An 8151-nucleotide genomic window follows, 5' to 3' on the forward strand; every position below is an offset into this window, starting at 1 on the left:
CACACACACACACACACACACACACACACACACACACACACACACACGTTTGGATCAAGAATGTTGCGGATGTCGCAACCACTATGAAAAATGCGGTATATATCGCCATCTTTTAGGTGACGTGTATTAATAATAAAATCCATTCTGTTTGTAATGACTATAGAAGAGGGGGGTGGTATTGTGCTAAAGTACATTTTTCTTTTTTTTCCTTTTTTTTTTTTTTTATCAACAAAGTTATCACGTGTTTGCAATAAAATTTGTTTAAATTGTGTGTTGATTGTTTGTGCACTGGATACACTTGAGCTTTTAAATCGCCATCCATCACTACGTCTTACGAGTATTTTGTTTTTCATTTATTTACTCATTTTTACAAGACTATTATGATTAACGAGTTACTTAATATTATTATTATTATTATTATTATTACTTTTTTTTTTCTTTTCTTGTCTTTTTATTATCGTTTTACTTTTCTGTCTTTTTTTTTTTTAAGCTTGTTTTCGTCTATCTGTTAATTTAACTCTTCAATTATTTGCACTTTATACGCAATCGTATGCACACCTAAATAGAATTTTTCATAATAAACCATTAAAGAAACATTTATGTATTGTTGTTGTTGTTGTTGTTGTTATTATTATTATTATTACGCCGTCATCTTTTTACTGAATTATTTATTAACTATTTTCACAATAAAAATAAGCATCGTCATCATTATCTGTTGTTGTATGTTTTTTCTTTTTGTGTTTTTTTTTTTTTGTTTTTTTTTTTTTGTGCGATGACTATACCGACGAAGTCATTAGTAATAAATTTTTGATTCATTTCCATTTTTATGTTTACACTATTTAAAGTTTCATTAATTACGATTTAACGTGCATAAGTCAAACTATATATATATATGAAGATTACATACATACATACATACATACATACATATATATTCATTTGAGACATTGCGTCATGCGTGTGTACTTAACTTCGATTAACTTGAAAATGTATTTAAACGATCAATAAATAAGTAAGAGTAAGAAAGCACAGCAATATCTATAGTATTTGGCTTCAATTACAATTTCCTATATGAACAATTCATATCACTTAATTATATATGTAGCATTGTTATTTTCATGAAACTATTACGGAGATTATACAATCTTTGTATTGATTTCTAATTTATGTTCACAATTGAAAAATCTTGCCTAAATAAACATATGTACATATGTATGTGATCGATGCAAGGGGACAAGGATGTATCAAACATATTTTTTTTTTGTTTTTTTTCTTTTTGCATCATATTACTACCAAATGTCTTATAAGAATTTAATGATAAATATTAGGAAAGTAAAGTGTAAGGTGCAAAAAATTCGTTCTTCTCTTATAGTCACTCATGTCTGCGACATTTAGACGAGACCCTTCACAAACTCTGTCATGGACAAGCATGTCCATGCCAAAAATAATGTCTATATATATATAAACATTCAATGGCAACAACACAACAAATAAAAATCCTTACATCCGGATTAGTGTTGAAAATGGGCCTAATTAAGAACATATCTCAGATTTGGAAAGCTAAAATTATATGTGGGCATTTTGGTAACTTTGCTTATAAATTGTAATAATAACACGTAATAAAAGTATTCTAGTTGGTCTCGGCCATGCACTAAATACCCTTCACAATTTCGTGTAAAAAAAATGACTCAATCCGACCCAATTTTCATAGCCTTTGAACCTAAGCCGAAACACATTCGCGTACCGAATCAAAATATCAGCAAAATATCTCAAAAAAAATTGCGACCTATAAGTTGAACACATGGACATAGGTGGACAGATAGACAGACAAACAAACTGAATAAAAGTGATCTTCAAATACGCATGTAAATCGATCGGTTGGGTCTATCTCAAGTTTTTTTTTCGCTGGCGTATACATCCGTACAAATTTAATATACTTTTTTGCACCACTAATATTGGAGAATATAACAAGGTGTCGTCCACGCCCATTCAATATTATAGAATATGAATTCATTTCTTCTTCTTTTTTTTCCCCAAGAGATTTTTAAGATACAGATGTTGGGTGTTGAAAGTTTGACCACAACCGAGCGTAATATTCTTAATTGTTGTCTTTTTTTTTTCGTTTTGTGTTATTAATTTAGCTTTTATTTCAAGGTTACATGTACGATAACACTTCTTCTAATAGTAACTATGAAATTGTAAATCAATTAATTGGTACATGTCCGGTTAAGACTTTTACGTTTTTCCTTTATTTTGTCAATTCATTTGTCTGACTGTGCGTGTTTGTGTGTATGTGTGTTTTTTTTTTTTTTTTTTTTTCTTTTCTTCAATTTAATGAGAAATTACTTAATTGTTTTAGGGAATTGAAAATTTCGATTAATTTAAATGACTCACTTTTTCATGTTTAATATAAATGTTTTTCTCTCATGTGAACTTTCCCTACAGATGTAGATTTTGTTTACCAGAAAAAATTAAAAGGAAAATTCTGAGGAAATAAACATTATTTTTGATTTTTCAATTGTACTTTTTCACACCTATCGCTATTGCCTATGCGATATATATATATATATATATATATATATATATGTAAGATTTCTACATTTTATTTAATGCGAAAAACATCGGTTGAAATCCTATTGATAATCATCGCATGGTAATATGTGCCCGCAGTAATGCTGTAACGACCGATCGGTAGATATAACATTTATCGATTGGTCTAACACTTCTCAACTTGCGGCAATATCAAATGGGTCCTTCCCTACTTCTATCTCCCTGGTCATCATCGTGTTCATGCATAGAGAATATATCCAGAGTGATTGGTCATAAAAAAAAAGTAGCTTTGCTTATGAGTTCCGATCTTCCCAAGGCTCAACACTTTTCAACGCAAACTAACATAGGCAATTACGTATAGCAATAATCTGAATAAGAATGAAGTGTATGAGTATGGAGAGAGATCAAAGAAGCATCGCAATAGTAGGATGCATTGCTTCGGTTCACAGATGTAATGTGAAAGCGAAAGCGAAATTTGTCCTTATTTTTGTGTAATATTTTGCTTCGATTTCGCAATAAACTTTAGATCGATCCTTGTTACACGTCCTATAGTGTTAAAGGATTAAACCAAATTCTTTATTTTTATCCGCTTAATAATACAGGCTGGCTTTAAGTCTTCTAAAGGATAGTGAGCAAAATTCATGATCTGAAAGAAATTTTTTCCTCGACATTTTAATCTCTTCCCCAAGCACTCTCAAATGAGTGTCTGCTTAAAGCTCCTGTTAGTTTTCAACTTATCTAACACACTGACAAACAGCTTTAGAAAACTTTCAAGTTGATTTAAGCGCATTTTCCTTATCAAGATTGATTTGAAAGATATCAGTGCCTACGGTTTATGATGACTTATGAAACCGAAATGAATAAAAGTCGAATAAGACTCGACAAAGATCATTGAAACGATTCCGAAAAATATTAAAAAATTGATTGCAAATGCCCGACGCCTTATTGACACGAATCAAGCCCATTTGTTAGATCATGAAATTTTAAGTAAAGTCTTGTTAGAAAGAATAAGCAGCGTTTTAAGTCTTTCGTTATGATTCTCGCTAAGTTAAGTCGCTTAGGTCGTTCGATAGATACCCTTATATTGACTCTAAAACGTTTTGTTACTACTAGGCATTCTTCTCTCACAAAACACCAAAGTCCACCAACACTAAAGGTTGACAAGTCCAAATTTGACTTAAGCTACAGTTAGTGAAAAACTAAATGTGAATATCGCTTTTAATTCAAGCAATCATTCGTATCGTAGTGGTTGTACCAATGGACTTTCATTGCATCTTGGAATCTAAACGTTAAGAGCCCATTAAATTTACAATATAACAATTGAAAAATTTTCTCAATTTAACACAAGGTCAAAGTAATTGTAAAAAGAAGAGAGAATTAATATTCGCTTTCCCTCTCTCTTTCTCTGACCAGATTTTTTCCAATGCACCCCCACTAGCTGATGTCATATTTGCTTGCAAAAGAGATCCCCATTCGTATGTTGTTTTCAATCATACCTTTTAACGATTTGGCAGCACTTTCCATTATATATGGGTTTTTGATAACTTTACGTAAGTTGTTGTCTCAATTGAGCTTGCTTTGAAGATTTTATTGAGAGAAAATTTTAATTACAGCTAAGAAGTTCTAAATTCTATTCTTACGATTTTGAGACGACAATTTAAGAGACTAGCGAGACTTATCAAATTTTATTGGTCTATTTTGCAAATATTTTCCTGGCGATCGTAATAGAATGAATTTGAGGCCAAATATGTCTTCTTGAGCAAAGTTTTCTGGCCGTCTATTTGATTTCAACAAATGGACAGGAGATACACATAACCAAACCTATTAAACTGTTTACGTCATCTTTTATGCATTTCTCTAGGGGTTAAAAAAATTTGCAAGTCTAACATAACCTCTTTGATTGGTGCGAAAGTATCTTCATTTCTTTTGGTTTCATTTTAGAGTTTTGGCAAGGGTCAGACAGAAAGTGACCGAATGATTTTCTTTACAATATGTATATATATCTTCTTAGCCGGGGTTTTTTTTTTTTTAATTCAGCTACTTATTGGTTTAACCTTGCTGACTGCACTACTATAACTGACAGCATCAGTGTCGCAAGTAGACAATTTAAATGCTTAGATAAGTGGTGACCTATTTTTGAATATCAAAAGAATAACAATTTTGTTACTGTCAAATAAATTTTTGTGTCCTATTTTTTGGTGATATCAATTGATGAACCAAATTTGCACACTCCCTTCTACTTGGTAGACGGATAAGAAAATGTATAAACATAAAAAATAACCGGGTGTTTTTTAGCTATTCAATTCGTCAGTCAATGTACAACAATTTCTTCTAGTTCTGATCGCTGTGAACGAACATTACGCACATTTTTATACCCACCATTGAAGAGAGGGCATACACTCAATATCTCAGAACGTTTGAAACACGCAAAAGTGTATACACATTCTTGGCCCGTGTCAAATTCTGAATTAATTTAGTCATATCCTTCCGTCCGTTCATGAAGTAGAGGTCCTCCCGATTGCGGACATTAAGATATCGATTTTAAATTTGGCAAAAGAAAAAACATTAGAATATCTTGCATGCGGGACTAGTCGAGAAATCTACAATACTGATTAAGCTGAGAACACTTTCGTTTTGGAAATGAAAAAAAATAAATAACTAAAAACAAGAATAATAAATAGGCATTATTCATGTCTATAATAAATTCATAAACTGCAGTAGATGCAACGACAAAGATTGACGTATATCCAATGCGTTATCCTACAGTGACTGTATAAAAATAGGAAAAATCAACTAAGCTTAAATGTGAAGCGTATGAAAGATCCGGCCACATCCGGAAAATAATTTTCTTACTTGTTTTTATTACATATGCTATTTTTAAATTCATATAGAACAAAAAAAATTTTTGCACGCACAGGAATTCACTTTGATTACAAGAATTGAAAAGTGAAAATTTGTTGTAAAAGCAAAAAATAAAAATAAATAAAAGGAAAAAGAAAACATTTGATGCATTTGATGATGATGTTGTTGATATATAGCAAAAGCGAAAGTTTTATATATAAATAAGTGAAGCGAGGATGCCTACATATTATTTGGCTTGATATCAAATTTTCGCGACTTCCATAGTCAACCAGATATTTAAGAACAATTGTAATTTTTCGTAATCATAACTATAATCAAAGCAATGTTAGCAGATGTCATTAAATTTTTTCAATTTTTTCAATTTTTATGTCCCTTTTATCATCGTCTAGAGTTCGTGGCTTGCATTCATTTCCCCATACTATTTCTAATCCACTGGCTTTGTAAGCAGGTAATTTTTGGCTGCAACTATATGTCTGGCCTTTTTTTATTATTATTGAATTTTGAAGCTTTAGAATGATTTATATATATAATCAGTAATATAATCGGTCTCTTCTCATCTTTTGGGTTGGGTAAACTTATTGCCTTGAAATCTATAGACTTGTTACTGATTCAGCAATTTTTCAAATGTACGCCATACATATTCTGAAACTTATGTATAATCTTAGAAAATCTTGACACACTCCCATAATATTTACATATTACGCTTGATAGTTATAGACGAGCATTCAGTTGAATTTAACCGATTCTCGAGCCCATTGTAAACAATTTTGAAGGTATTATTTCAACAAATTTTAATCAAAAAAAGATAATAATGATCTTTTTTTTTTTTTCTTGATAACTAACAGCGAGTTGGTGAATTATTGTTTTAAGTATGCATGTAGAATTCATTGCAACGATTGTTACACAGTTATAAAACACCTTTACACATCGAATGTAACCAAGAAACAAATATTTCATACAACTAAGTCATTGGTGCACTACAGCTCGCCTGCACTTCAAATGTACATATGTATGAACATTTACGCTTAGGTGCAAACGTCTACATTACATTACAATTAACTATTGTTACAATTCTAGAAAGTTTATGTGCCAACTGAAGTAATTTGATGCTTGTTTGGTAAAACTTAACAGCAATGAAAGGGCTCAAATGTTTTTTATACAAGAGTACTACGAATATTGCAAAACAAATGCAAAAAAAAAAAAAAAAAAAAAAAAACAAAGAAAGACGAATAACAAAACTGAATATAATAATCACCTCCGCTGAGTTGTTGTCTTTTATATATATGTATTTATATATAAACGTTGTGTTAATGCTCCAAATGGCCGCAGAAGTTAATTCTGCTGGTAGCTAAGTAGCTGTTATACACATATACAAACGTATAATCATGTATGTACATACAAACGCATTAAATGTCGATCGATGTCTTTGACTTCGATATCTCCTCGTGCTATAGCAGTTGTATAGCTTGATTGTTGTTGCTCTTGTTCTTCAATTAATTTTGTAGATAATGTTTAGGGGTAAAAATTTTCACTTCACCATATAAAAAAGCATTTGTTTCAAAAAAAAAAAAATAAATAAAAATATATATATAAATAAAAACAATCACGAAAAAAAAAACAAATGTAAAATTTCGAGTACTTTGTTAACAGTTATAAAAAATTGATTTTCTTTTTTTTTATCAAAACATTCAAAAATACAATCATATACACGTCGTATAAAAATTATTAACAAAATTTTCGTTTAACAAGTTTAAGTGTGTACATAAGCATACACACTCATGTATATATACGTATAAAATAAATTATGTTTTTTCTTTTTTTTGCAGGCTTAACGACAAAAAAACGCATTTGGGGAAAAATATATTAATATTAATAAATAAGTGTTTTGTGCACAATGTATTTTAATCAATCGACAATTTTTTGCTGCTATTATAATTACTTATATTGCCTTGTCGATTTTATTATTAATTTTTACACCTGCAAACAGTCCCGTAAATATTTGCTTTCAGAATAAAATAAAAATTCTACCCGCAGCGCAAAAAAACATTAATGAAAAGAAAACAACTCTCGTCGCGCTCGCTTTTTCCCACTAAATGACTACGCAGTGTTGCCGTATATCCTAACTTTTTGCGAGATTACCAACCTCAACATTTATATTTAAACTATATGGGATTTATTTGTTCCCAGATATAGGATCCCGGAATCCTTCGATAAGCTGAAAGGACTTTGTTGTTGCACTAACAAACTACAAAAATATTGGTAAATGCTTAATACATTATTTTGACAGTAATAGGCTTAACGCTGCCATATGAATAGTTATTAAAGGCAAAATAATTTTTATAAACTAAAAAAAAGGAAAACTTGAATGATAAAAATTAATAAATTCCCTTGATATTAAAAACTAAATTACTATGTATACGAATTTTTTGGCTAACAAGAAAGAGATGATCCTGATACCCTAAAATGTACGCAATGTTTTTTATCGTAAAATAGAGCGAGGATGTTTTCGTTAGAAGCTTCGCTTATATTTTCACGTCTAAACAAGAAATTAATTTATTCATTTTATAAATTTTTTACATATAGAATATATATTTACAAGTTATCTATTCAAAAATTAATTTCCTCGCTAAACGTGGGAATACTTTTTATATTATAACGTCTATTTATTATAAAATTACTATCAGAGGAGTGGTAATTAGTACCTAATAAAAGTGTCACAAACTCGTACAAACTATAGCA

The 8151-nt window shown here is 30.2% G+C and overlaps 1 protein-coding gene across 1 annotated transcript in view; it reads right to left on the minus strand.

Annotated features, from left to right (window-relative positions):
• Positions 1–6940, minus strand: part of LOC119645361 (probable protein phosphatase 2C T23F11.1) — a 25775-nt gene extending 18835 nt beyond the window's left edge. The window contains exon 1 of the mRNA XM_038045532.1: positions 6668–6940. The gene's annotated coding sequence lies outside the window, so the exon portion shown is untranslated. The remainder of the gene's footprint in view (positions 1–6667) is intronic.
• Positions 6941–8151: the final 1211 nt, after the last annotated feature.

This window comes from Glossina fuscipes, unplaced genomic scaffold, assembly GCF_014805625.2.
Source record: "Glossina fuscipes isolate IAEA_lab_2018 unplaced genomic scaffold, Yale_Gfus_2 1, whole genome shotgun sequence".
NCBI lineage: Eukaryota > Metazoa > Arthropoda > Insecta > Diptera > Glossinidae > Glossina > Glossina fuscipes.